Here is a 14,475-nt window from a genome sequence, read left to right as displayed (position 1 = left end):
ACATAAAAACAAAGATAGCATCAGTCATCTGTTCCTGTACATTGGTTAGCACAACATGCACTGTAGATATTTACCCTCTGACACATTTGTGAAAGAACCTGAAACCACTAACAGTTAAAAATCTTGGCTGAATGTACATTATGTGCTAAGGATGTATTTTAATTTAATCCAAATATGTCACTCCCAGGAAACAGGTTGCTGGTCCGAAACCCCCAGGGTAACAACTGTTAACATTAATTTAGTCAAACACTTTGTGAATAATTAGATTTGTTTGGTTCAACTTCACTGGCCACACCCAGGCTTGATTACTGCCAAATCTAAATATTGGCCTAAATTGTACCCGTCTGACAACATCAAGTAGGCTAAAAGCAACACATCATGCCCCGATCTAAAGAAATTCAAGATTGTATTCGAAATAAAGTGACTGACATCTATCAGTCTTGTAAGGGCATAAAAAGCCATTGCTAAAGCTTTGGACTCCAGTGAATCACAGTGAGAGTTATTATCCAGAAATGGATAACAGAACAGTGAGGAATCTTCCCAGAAATGGCTAGCCTACCCAAATTACTCCAAAACTGCATCGATGACTCATCCAGGAGGTCACAAAAGAACATAGAACAACATCTAAAACACTGAAGGCCTCATGTGCCTCAGTTAAGGTCAGAGTTTATGATTCAGCAATAAGAAAGAGAGACTAGATAGGAATAGCATCCACTGCTGTCAAAATAAACACAAAGGCCCATCTCACATTTGCCAAAAAGACATCTTGACTATCTAAAAGACTTTTGTGAAACCTTTCTGTAGACTGACAAAACAAAGGTAGAACTTTATGGAAGGTGGACATCTGGGGTGCTTTGCTGCTTAAGGGTCTGGATGACTTACTTGGAACATTTGTTTGTTGATCAATTCAATTCAATTCAGTTCAGTTTTATTTATATAGCGCCAATTCACAACACATGTTGTCTCAAGTCACTTCACAACAGTCAGGTACATACATTCCAGTTAGTCCTAATCATTGAACAGTGCAGTCAGAGTTAGTTATTTATTCAAATTGGATAAAACATTTTTCTGTCTAAGGATGTCAAACATTTAAGATTTTATTTAACAATAAAAGTAAAAACAAGAAACCTGTAAGGTGATAAATACAGAACAGTAAGATATTTTTCCCTCTTTTTACGAGTTTGTTTTGGGTAAAATAGGTGTTGTGTTTAATATTGCTGTAATGCTTTGGCACTAACAGTCCATGTCGGTCATGAAGGAAGCAAGATTAGACAAAAATGTGGGCCTGGTGAGCAGCAGCAGCTCCCATTAGATCATCCATTGACCTCGTTGGCAGCAGCACCCTGAACACTCCCAAGGACGAGAACACTAATACTGGGAAAGACACACTACGCCCTGGGTTAAAAATTATGTTAGGCTAAAAGCACAATTTCTATAGCTAAGAAACAATTTCACGGGGTCTGACTGATTTATCACATCAGTTTCTGTAGATTTGAAATAGGAAAAACACAAACACAAAATACCCTCTTTAGGTTTGTGAGGAGAAATCGGCATCCTGACATGCCCTTTGTTGTTATTGCTGAACCTTAATACTGATCTCTGCTTGCTTAAATGATTCAAAGCCACTCTGTGGGAACTCAGCTGTTCTCTGAGTTGTTTTATTCTCCTCAACTAGAAACTCATGTTTTTTTTTTCCAGAAGCCCTTGCTGAAAAATCATGCTTTTGCTGACCTCTCCTTTTACTAAAATAAATCTATTTAAATAAGTTCACCATATCGTTGAAGCAGTTTCTACAGAAGCACAGCAGCTCCGAAATATAAATTTTATGCATATTTTGAACTGGGGTTTTTTTGTGCTTTTTGTTTTGTACATTTTTGTGCATTTTCTGATGTTTAGAAACTTTTTTGCTATCCTCTGTCTAACCCTAACCCTCAATCCAAACAATCTGAATGGAAGGAGCGCTATCATCTGTGGGGTGCTCAGAGGAGAGCCCATTTTCCTTCACATCAAAAGGAGACAGCTGAGGTTGTTTGGTCTTTTGATGAAAATGTTTTCTAGATATCTTCCACTGGGAGGAGAACCTAGAACATACTGGAAGGACTGTATATCTCTTCTGATAAGACTTTGGGATCTTCTGGAATTTGCTGAAAAATATCGCTGGGGAGAGGGACCCCTGGGTTTCCATCCTGGACCTTCTACCTCCCCCAAACAATCTTGGATTAGTGGGACAAATGATGAATGGTTATTCTTACACCTTGTGATGGTTTGTCCCATCAAAATGCTGAACTGCTGGGCTCTTATACCCTAGGAAGGAAGCTTTGGTCAGCTAACCAGCTTTTGCTGGAGGTCTCTAAAAAGACCAGTCTAAAGACCAGAGGTCAACTAGTCTTTGGGGTGGCTGACCCCGAGATTTGGAACAGCCAGCTGCAGCACATTACATTGTGTAGAAATCATTGAAAGAAGCTTCACTTAAACAAGTGTAATATTTTTGGCTGTTACATTTATATCAGGTAATCTCTCTGATCTACAAAGCTTTACATCTTCTTTTCACAGTTCATGTTTTCCCCCAGGAAGATCGTTGGTGGCGTACAGTCTCCTACCTCCATTCCTCTATCTAAATAAGCATCTAATGCAACCTTGAAAATGGTTTAAAAGCTCAGTGTTTGCATAAAGTGATATGATGTTTTTGAGACAGGCCTTATCTTAAAGAAGGCCACTTTGGTCTCAGCCCATCTTGATGTTCAGCCTCTGGGACAACCAACTTAATGAAGTTAGTAAATTAAGACGTCAATAGAGTTTTCTACCTCAAGTAGATATTAAGTGAATTAGAAATTAACAGAACCTCGCTTTAAATTTCCTGAACTACCCTTTTCAGACTTTTAATTCTATAAATGCACGCTTTTATTCCTCGTCTCCTTTTTAGCGCCAGTTTGCTATTTTGCACAATTTTATTCTTGCATGTAATAACAATGGTATATTTGTATTTTCTATTACTGTAGATCTATTTAGCACTTCTGCCCACCTTGGCTGTTTTAAAAGTGGTCAATAAACAAACCTTAAGTTGAATCAAGATAAGGTTGTATTTCTCACAAAATCTTTTTTAGGAGGGTAACTGTTGCTCAGTGAGAAGAGTAGCCCTCTTACACTCCCCGAAAGTTGTGGATTCGATTTCAGCTTCCTCCTGCCACATGTCAATGTGCCCCTGGGCAAATGTACAGCGCTTTGAACAGTCAGCATGACTGGAAATGTGCTACATAAATTTAGTCCATTTAGTGTAGCTCAGGGCAAAAATATTATCTGGTCAGTTAGAAAACTGTCCAGATTGGGCTTAAAATAAGTATTGACATAATGCTTAACTCTTACTACAAGCTCTATATCCAACTTTATGAGATTGCATGAGAGAAGCCTTGCACCAGTTAAATATTCCCCACCCCCAAAATTTCCCACGGCTTCTCAGCTTTTATATTTTTCATCTATGCTAAATTGTTATAGACTATAAATGTATTTGTTGTCTTCTCTGCGGATTCATTATCTGACCCACAACTGTTTGCCAAGTACAAAAACGTTTCTGGTGTTTTCTGGTCTAAAGAGCCTTTAAGAACCACCAAAACAAACACTGGAGCAGCTTTGACCTACATATATGGACCTTTCTGTGTTTTCCAATTCTTGATATGGCGTTATAGGAAGTGTTGCATTTTCCCCATTTTCCTTTTTTCTTCTAGTACAAAAAAAGATAAGAACATGTTGCATATCCTGTACCTGGCAGAATGTTCAGGAATGTGGGAGCTTTTACCCCGGCTTTGTTTTTATAGCCCTCACACAGGAAGCTTCCTCCGATGGGGCCTCATTCATGTTGTCTGAAAAATGCTGACTGCCCTTCAACCCCCAGCTCTCTGGCTGCCCACCAACAAACACACTCACACAGATACACAACACACATTTTTGTTGGTTTGTGTGTGCCTGTGTGTGTCTGCACATTTTCCCCTCCTCCAGCACCACACAACTTCATTTAAAGCTCTGATTACAATAAACAAGAGAGGACAACTCTGAGGAAGAGGCCACATACACCAAGATTTTGTTATCTTGTGAAGTTTTAAATCCTGATGTTTGCCATGTTTAAATTGTTTAAAAATATCAGTTTTCTAATGGAAAAAGTGCTAATGATTGAGCTTTTATGCATGATTTATTGAGAAAATATTCAAACCTGCAGAATCAAGTGATTTGTTTTACTTACACAGCAGGGTTGCATTTTCACTGAGCTTTGACATACTATATATTCAAAAGTATTTATTTGCAGCTATAGGTTCAACCTTTCTACAAAGGCTTTCAGCAAGGCTTAGGCCTGTGTAAATAGAAATATATAAACATTCTCCCAGAAGTGCATTCTTGAGGTCAGACACTGTTGTTTGGCAAGAAGTACTGGCTCAAAGTCTCCTCTCTAATTCATCCCAAACATGTTTTATCTTGTAGAGATCAGGGCACTCTGCACGACAGTGAAGTTCCTCCACACCAAACTCAGTCATCCATATCTTTATGGACCTTTCTTGTACACTGGTGCACAGTCATCAGGAAGGGGTAATATCCTTTTCTGTAACCTGACTCTCCTGAAATAAACACCTTCTTCAATTCAAAAAAGATTGCTTATCAATGAAATGCACTCTTTGTTCTCTTCCCCCCACAGATCTCAATCACTTATCATACCAGCTCATAAGTCAGAATATTTGGTGTCTGACCTCATCATGTGAATTAATTGTTTAGGTTTACATCACACGGTGGTGCAGTTGGTAGCACTGTTGCCTTGCAGCAAGAAGGTCCTGGGTTCGATTCCTGGCCTGGGGTCTTTCTGCATGGAGTTTGCATGTTCTCCCCGTGCATGCGTGGGTTCTCACCGGGTACTCCGGCTTCCTCCCACAGTCCAAAGACATGCCCGTTAGGTTAATTGGTCACTCTAAATTGACCTTAGGTGTATTGAATGAGTGTGTGCATGGTTGTTTGTGTGTTGCCCTGCGATGGACTGGCGATCTGTCCAGGGTGTACCCTGCCTCTTGCCCATAGACTGCTGGAGATAGGCACCAGCTCCCCCGCGACCCACTATGGAATAAGCGGTAGAAAATGACTGAGGTTTACATCACTGTTTTCAGGTTGATGCTTAAACGTTTAGTTGATGGAATAAGTCGGTCACTTATTCAGGATGGGACAAATTTGTCCTCCAGTTCTAATGAAAAAATCCTTCAGAATTAGGGCCTCCTCCAGTGCATTTTTACAAAAACTAGGAAGAATCTGCTCAAACGTGATGCAGATTTCCTGCTGTTGGATTAGGCTACTGGAGGGCATACTGCTTACTTTGATGCTCGAGTTGGAGGTTTCTTTGTCCATATGCTTGCTCAGGAGAAGGGATTAATGCAAAGCTAAGATTTTCTTTAATATGCTGGTGTCCTTAGACTATGTTCTTATTAACTGCATTATGTGATTTACTGACTCTGACTGTATTTTATGATATCTATTCATCCATCTACTGTCTTACGTTTTTCTGAAATCCTTCTCCTAAGAGATACTTTCTTGTATGCTCCGGTCGGATGGGATGTATAATCCCTCCAGTTTAGGGTCTGTGCCAGGGTCTCTTCACAGGAGAACATGGCAATAAAACTTCTATAGACCACTGCTCCCTATGAGATGGGTTAAATGCAGAAGACAAATTTCATTGTATACGTTGCAATGACAAATACAATATCGGGTTGTCTTGTAAACTGGTGCTTCATAAAATAGATTTTAACCAAATTTGCATTTAGTTAATAATATATTTAACCTGTCAGTATTCCAGTCAAATTAAATTAACCCTCTTCTGCTGTATGGTGTCAGTTTATGATCTAACATTATGAATCCTCAGCTGCCTGCAACAGGGAGTGGGTTCAGTGAACAGAGTTGATGGGAGTTAACCAGTAAGCCCAGTGCATAAAAAACCATTTGTCAGGGTGCTGATAAAACTATTAATTAATTTAAGTAAGACATAACAGAAAACATAAGTAGAAATTATAATTAATCTATCAGGAGAAAGTTGTTAAATTTGTTTCACTTTCAGCAGATAAATTTCATTTGTAGCCTATTAGGACATAAAATGTACTTCAAATTCATCATGACCAAAGAAGATGTTTTACGTTTCATTTAGGGTCATTTTAGATCGCATGAACCAGCGTTGCCTGTTTGCTTTGGAAAAGCTTACATCTGAGTTTAGCAGGAAACCTTTAACAGTTAAGGAAGGTGCAGTTGAAACCAGATATTTACATTCACCTTAGAAAAATACCCAATCACATTAGATCAGATAAAAAATTTCTAGTTTTAGGTCATACTAGTTAGGAAAAGTTTAGTGTGATTTAATGTCAGACAGTAAGCCTTTGGGACTGACCCTTTATAGCAGGACAACAGGAAGACATGCTGTTATAGTATTGTTTGTGTGACAAAAAGGGTTTCCTCCTAAAAAAAACATCACAATGGCTTTCAGCACCATCATGACAGATTCTGATACCCTTTGCTGAATTTTACAAACCCCAATTAGCTTTAATAAACATACTAAATGACAGTTGGTGCCTTTTCTGGTGCATTGGCATTGGTGCTCTTGCTGTGCCACGTTAAAAAGTAAATGTTCTTTTAAACTTAAACATGCTATCTGTGATTTAATTAGACATCTGGTTTCATCTATATGAAATTGTATTATACCAAATGAATCAAGATGGCATTGTCTCCAGCAGCCTTGTCTTAAAGGGAAGGGCGCCATTGTTCTTAGACCCCAAGGCCCACAATTTCCAACCCCCAAATTACAGCGATTACTGTAAGATCTTCTATCTGAGCCAAGAACCTATCAGACGTATCCAACCCTTACGCACACAATAGCTGCATTACAGCCTGTATTAAGTCTCTCTTTAATCTGTGTTGTAATTTAAATGTTCGAAAAACCAAAAGCATGACACTCCGGCAATTGCCGTAAAGATTATTAAAGCCCAGCTTCATCCTTTACTGCATTTGTTTTTGTAACTCGATGTCAGTATTTTCTCTTCACTAGTCTTCAGGTTTTAACATGTTGAAGGAAGTACACTAACAGGTGTAGGTGTATTTAGAAAAGCAGGAGGTTGGACATGATGTTCAAATGAGACGATAGTCCCATGACAGGACAGTTACAGGTCATGACATGCCTTCATCCTGTCAATGTCAACACCTTTTCATTCTTACAACCAAACATAGGTCAAAAGCCAAACATTGGGTAGATCTTCAATTAAGACTTAATTAAATATTTAAAACCTTTTGGATTATTTAAAACATAACCTTTAGAGGTTTTAGCTTAGCAAAAAAGTTTAAATAAAAAAACAAAACATATTTGCACATTTTTCAAGAATGATTTGTGAAATACCCCTCCTTGAACTGCCACCTTAACGTGGTGGAGGGGTTTGAGTGCTCGAATGATCCTAGAGGCTATGTTGTCTGGGGCTTAAATGCCCCTGGTAGGGTCTCCCATGGCAAACAGTCTCTAGGTAACGGGTCAGACAAAGAGCGGTTCAAAAACCCCTCATGACGACTACAAAATCAAGGCACGTGACGTCGCCCGGTACGGCGGAGTCAGGGTCCAACCTTAGAGCCAGGCCTGAGGTCGGGACTCGTCGGAGAGCGCCTGGTGGCTGGGTTGCTCCTCGCGGGACCCGGCCGGGCAAGCCCGAACGAGAGACGCGAGACCATCCTCCAGTGGGCCCATCTCCTGCAGGGGGAACCGTGAGGTACCCGTGCAAAGAGGATTGGGCGGCGGACGAAGGTGGAGACCTCGGCGGCCCAATCCCCGGATGCTTAGGCTGGCTCTAGGGACGTGGAATGTCACCTCGCAAGGAGCCTGAGCTGGTGCGGGAGGTCGAGACATATCAACTAGAAATAGTCGGGCTCGCCGCCACGCACAGCGTGGGCTCTGGAACCCATCTCCTCGAGAGGGGCTGGACTCTCTTCTACTCTGGAGTGGCCCGTGGGGAGAGGCGGCGGGCTAGGGTGGGTTTGATTGTCGCCCCCTAGCTCAGCCATCTTGTGTTGGGGTTTACCCCAGTGGATGAGAGGGTCGCATCCCTGCGCATTCGGGTTGGGGAGAGGTCTCTGACTATCATTTCAGCCTACGGGCCGAGTGGTAGTGCGGAGTACCCGGCCTTCTTGGCGTACTTGTCGGGGGTGCTGGATAGTGCCCCTCCTGGGGACTCCATTATTCTGCTGGGGGACTTCAACACCCACGTGGGAAATGACAGTGAAACCCGGAGAGGCATGATCAGGAGGAATGGCCTCCCCGATCTGAATCCGAGCGATGTTTTGTTATTGGACTTCTGTGCTAGTCACGGATTGTCCATAATGAACACCATCTTCAAACATAAGGGTGTCCATCAGTGCATTTGGCACCAGGATACCCTAGGCAGGAGGTCAATGATCAACTTTGTTGTCGTATCATCAGACCTTCGGCCGCATGTTTTGGTCACTCGGGTGAAGAGAGGGTCTGAGCTGTCCACTGATCACCACCTGGTGGTGAGTTGGATCCGCTGGGGGAGGAGAAAGCCGGACAGACCTGGCAGGCCCAAGCGCATAGTGAGGGTGTGCTGGGAACGTCTGGCGGACCCCTTGGCCAGGGATGTATTCAACTCTCACCTCCGGGAGAGCTTTGACCAGATTCCGAGGGATATTGGAGACATAAGAGTCCGAGTGGACCATGTTCTCCGCATCTATTGTCAATGCTGCTGCCCGTAGCTGCGGCCGTAAGGTCTGCGGTGCCTGTCGCGGCGGCAATCCCCGAACCCATTGGTGGACACCGGCAGTAAGGGAGGCTGTCAAGCTGAAGAAGGAGTCCTATCGGCTGTGGTTGGCTTGCGAAACTCCTGAGGCGGCTGACGGGTACCGTGGGGCCAAGCGTGCCGCGGCCCGGACGGTGGCAGAGGCAAAAACTCGGACGTGGGAGGAGTTCGGTGAGGCCATGGAGAAGGACTACCGGTTGGCCCTGAAGCGATTCTGGCAAACCGTCCGGTGCCTCCAGAGGGGGAAGCAGTGTTTCGCCAACACTGTTTACAGTGGGGCTGCTGACCTCGACTGGGGACATTATCGGCCGGTGGAAGGAGTACTTCTAGGATCTCCTCAATCCTGCCATCACGCATTCCCTGGTTGAAACAGAGGCTGGGGACTCGAGGTTGGACTCTTTCATCACCCAGGCTGAAGTCACCGAGGTGGTTAAAAAGCTCCGCAGTGGCAGGGCTTCGGGGTTGGATGAGATCCGCCCTGAGTACCTCAAGTCTTTGGATGTTGTGGGGCTGTCATGGTTGACACGCCTCTTCAACATTGCATGGCGGACGGGGACAGTGTCTTTGGATTGGCAGACTGGGGTGGTGGTCCCCCTACATAAAAAGGGTGACCGGAGGGTGTGTTCCAACTACAGGGGGATCACACTCCTCAGCCTCCCTGGTAAGGCCTACGCCAGGGTATTGGAGAGGAGAGTCCGGCCGATAGTTGAACCCCGGCTTCAGGAGGAGCAGTGTGGTTTTCGTCCTGGCCGTGGAACACTGGACCAGCTCTATACCCTCTACAGGGTACTCGAGGGTTCATGGGAGTTTGCCCAACCGGTCCACGTGTGTTTTGTGGACCTGGAGAAAGCATTCGACTGTGTCCCTCGTGATGCCCTGTGGGGGGTGCTCCAGGAGTATGGAATCGGGGTCCCTTTACTAGGGGCCCTCCGGTCCCTGTACGAGCGGAGCAGGAGTTTGGTTCGCATTGCCGGCACTAAGTCGGACCTGTTCCTGGTGCATGTTGGACTCCGGCAGGCTGCCCTTTGTTACCGGTCCTGTTCATAACTTTTATGGACAGGATTTCTAGGCGCAGCCAAGGGCCGGAGGGGGTCTGGTTTGGGGACCAGAGGATTTCATCTCTTCTTTTTGTAGATGACGTGGTCCTGCTGGCCCCCTCTAGCCAAGACCTACAGCATGCACTGGGGTGGTTCGCAACTGAGTGTGAAGTGACTGGGATGGAGATCAGCTCCTCCAAGTCCGAGGACATGGTTCTCGACCGGAAAAGGGTGGCTTGTCCTCTTCAGGTTAGAGGGGAGTTCCTGCCTCAAGTGGAGGAGTTTAAGTATCTCGAGGTCTTGTTCACGAGTGAGGGAAGAATGGAACGGGAGATCGACAGACGGATTGGTGCGGCTGCCACAGTAATGGGGGCCGGTCGGTCTACGTTCCTACCCTCACCTATGGCCATGAACTTTGGCCATCCGGGAGGGGCTCGGAGTAGAGCCGCTACTCCTCCACATCGAGAGGATCCAGTTGAGGTGGCTCGGGCATCTATACCGGATGCCTCCTGGACGCCTTCCACGGGAGGTGTTCCAGGCACGTCCCACCGGGAGGAGGCCCAGGACACGCTGGAGGGACTATGTCTCTCGGCTGGCCTGGGAACGCCTTGGACTCCACCCGGAGGAGCTGGAGGAGGTGTCTGGGGAGAGGGACGTTTGGGCGTCTCTGCTGAGTCTGCTGCCCCTGCGACCCGGTCCCGGATAAAGCGGAAGACGACGACGACGATTTGTGAAATAATTATAATTTCAACTTGTAATACAAATTTCGGATAAGATATGATTACATCATCTTGAGCTGTCATAAAACGTTAGATAGGTTATGGTGCAAAAGCAGGAGCTTCAGGCGCATTTACTCAGAGCCAATGCCTTTATAACACCTAGATTAGAATAAATTCAGGTATGTTGTAATGTGACGCTTACCTTCATTCTATGCAATCATACATAGCCTTTCCAGAGCCCTATGGAAGCAGCTTGTCAGCAGGGTGTTGGTTCCCTGTTGCTTCACGTTTGTAGTCTCGACACCAGGCCTCTGTTATAACTGTAAAGTTAATCCTGGCACATTTCCTGCTTGAGTACATGAATTAAATGAATTAAAAATTACTAAAAGGTTTTGAAAATCTCAAAAAGTGTTGGTGCACACTACATTCATTCCTAAAAGACAAAATTGCTTGGCCTTGAGTTCTCATTTCTTGCCAAAAGTTGAGTTTTGAAACAGATTTGTGTTATTATATCACAAACCCAATGAGTTGCCTGCATCTCAAACACTGCCTGAAGAACTCAGTTTAACCAACAAGCTTTTGTGCAATTTGGAGGTGTGTACACTTTTCCACAGCTAGGTGGCCTATTTCAAAGGCACACAATATCCGTTTGCAGCCAAAACTGTGGCAGGACGCGATGGGTATAGCAGGGCATAGTGTCAATAGAAATGTTAAAATAGTTATCTTGGGAGTACTGCTAGCCTTGTTTGGGTATGTTGAGGATGGTATTTTGGCATTAGGCGAGCGTGGTAATTTCTTCAAATTCTCTGATGCCCAATTCATGCAGGTGCATGCAGGCTACATGTCATGGATACGAGGCCACTAATGCTACCAGGCTCCTACCATGCAGCACCCAGGACCCGGACGTCCCACCACCACGAGTTCACAGAACACCTGGGATCAGATATTTGACTTCATTTAACTTTTTTTCACCAATTCCCTTCAAAATATCCTTGATGGACCATAGATCTAGCCGCAAAAAGCTGTTATCCCAGATAGATGAAATTACTGAATCTTCAACACGGGAATGTTTTAAGATCCTTAATAGTCTAGTATCAAAATGTCAATAGATTTTGATACGCGTAACTTCTTGTTACTACACAATTATTGAAATCATTAAATTAATAAAATATATAAATCAATCATATTCATATATCTATATACATACACACACATTGGCTATGGGCCTTCAGCTTAACTTGTATTTGAGCTACTGCTCAAAGTACAACCTCTGAAAAAAACGTTTATGTATTTTATGCACAGATCAAACAGCAAAGGTCACTAAACAATGCACAAATCTAACTCTGCCTCTCCACCACCCTTTCACCAATAAAACGATAGGAAAAGGCCAACACAGAACCATGAAACAGTAAGGAAGGAAAAGTTGAAACCACAGGTGAACACACGCTCCCGTCAGTAGATGCAGACCGCACCAGAGAAGATGTCATAACCACCTGCATAACAAGCTAAAATATCAGCATTTTTCAACACCCCTGAGCTGATAGTATAGCAGGAATCACTCTCCTGCAAGGAGCAGCAATAACTATGGAAAATAACCTAAATGCTTCAGGTCCTGACAAGCAGCAAAAAAAGAAAAAAAAAATATAGACGAATCATAGGATGACCGGTTTCGATTGTCAGAGGAGAAAAACTGTCCCTGTCTGCACAAGACTGATCTTGGTATGTATATAGATATACAGGGGTTGGACAATGAAACTGAAACACCTGGTTTTAGACCACAATAATTTATTAGTATGGTGTAGGGCCTCCTTTTGCGGCCAATACAGCGTCAAATCGTCTTGGGAATGACATATACAAGTCCTGCACAGTGGTCAGAGGGATTTTAAGCCATTCTTCTTGCAGGATAGTGGCCAGGTCACTACGTGATACTGGTGGAGGAAAACGTTTCTTGACTCTCCTCCAAAACACCCCAAAGTGGCTCAATAATATTTAGATCTGGTGACTGTGCAGGCCATGGGAGATGTTCAACTTCACTTTCATGTACATCAAACCAATCTTTCACCAGTCTTGCTGTGTGTATTGGTGCATTGTCATCCTGATACACAGCACCGCCTTCAGGATACAATGTTTGAACCATTGGATGCCCATGGTCCTCAAGAATGGTTCGGTAGTCCTTGGCAGTGACGCGCCCATCTAGCACAAATATTGGGCCAAGGGAATGCCATGATATGGCAGCCCAAACCATCACTGATCCACCCCCATGCTTCACTCTGGGCATGCAACAGTCTGGGTGGTACGCTTCTTTGGGGCTTCTCCACACTGTAACTCTCCCGGATGTGGGGAAAACAGTAAAGGTGGACTCATCAGAGAACAATACATGTTTCACATTGTCCACATCCCAAGATTTGTGCTCCTTGCACCATTGAAACCGACGTTTGGCATTGGCATGAGTGACCAAAGGTTTGGCTATAGCAGCCCGGCCGTGTATATTGACCCTGTGGAGCTCCCAACGGACAGTTCTGGTGGAAACAGGAGAGTTGAGGTGCACATTTAATTCTGCCGTGATTTGGGCAGCCGTGGTTTTATGTTTTTTGGATACAATCCGGGTTAGCACCTGAACATCCCTTTCAGACAGCTTCCTCTTGCGTCCACAGTTAATCCTGTTGGATGTGGTTCGTCCTTCTTGGTGGTATGCTTACATTACCCTGGATACCGTGGCTCTTGATACATCACAAAGACTTGCTGTCTTGGTCACAGATGCGCCAGCAAGACGTGCACCGACAATTTGTCCTCTTTTGAACTCTGGTATGTCACCCATAATGTTGTGTGCATTTCAATATTTTGAGCAAAACTGTGCTCTTACCCTGCTAATTGAACCTTCACACTCTGCTCTTACTGGTGCAATGTGCAATCAATGAAGACTGGCTACCAGGCTGGTCCAATGTAGCCATGAAACCTCCCACACTAAAATGACAGGTGTTTCAGTTTCATTGTCCAACCCCTGTATAATGCAGATAAAGATATAGCGATGGAAAGAAACAAAACATTATGATAGACATATGTTGACAGAAACAGATACAAATACATAGAAAGAGATACATAAAGACTGAGGAAGGGATTAACAAGAATTTTTAAAGGAAAGTCAAATATGTAGAAATTAATTAAAGTATTTAATTGTTATATTGCTGTTATTAAAAGTGTCTCCTTTAAGTGTTTTGTATCGGTTAGCACACTCAACCTTCCCAAGAATGCATTAACAACTCATCCAGGAGGTCACAAAAGGCCTCACTTCCCTCAGCTAAGATCACTGTTCATGATTCAAAAATCAGAAAGAGACCGGGCAAAAATAGCACCTTTGGAGAGTTCCAAGGCCAGAACCACTGCTGACCAATATGTTCAGCTCATTTGAGGAGGTCGAACACGGTAGTGGCAGTGTGATGGCGAGGCAAAAACTCCTGAACCTGCCTGGCAAACTGAAGAGTTTGAGTCCACATGTCCAAAGCTGTGTTGGGAGTTGTGTATAAATGACACTACTTTACCAATAGAATCACAATGACTTTCTCACTTGCTGACACTGTTGCTCCTTTTATTTATTTTTTATTATGTTTTTAAATATATAAATTGTAAATGTGTGAAAGATAAGCCTCCAAAACACCACGGATGCATACAAATTACAAAAAAAAAAAAGAAAAGTCAAATTTTAACCCACGGCAGAAATACAAAATCTGATAAAGCAGCTGCTCAGTCTAAGCTTTAGGTGACGTGTCCCCAGTATTAGTTTCTTGGGCGTTAGATGAATGACTGCTTGGGAAATCACAGAGGTCTCTTTAAGGGCACATTTGCTTCGGCATGGACTTCCTTCCTGATGGGGTCGAAACACACGTCTTGGTGCCAATCACAACAAAGTGCTCCAGA

Source organism: Girardinichthys multiradiatus, chromosome 12, assembly GCF_021462225.1.
Source record: "Girardinichthys multiradiatus isolate DD_20200921_A chromosome 12, DD_fGirMul_XY1, whole genome shotgun sequence".
NCBI classification, from domain to species: domain Eukaryota; kingdom Metazoa; phylum Chordata; class Actinopteri; order Cyprinodontiformes; family Goodeidae; genus Girardinichthys; species Girardinichthys multiradiatus.
The sequence above is the reverse complement of the archived record's forward strand: the minus strand, read 5'-3'. Positions refer to the sequence as shown.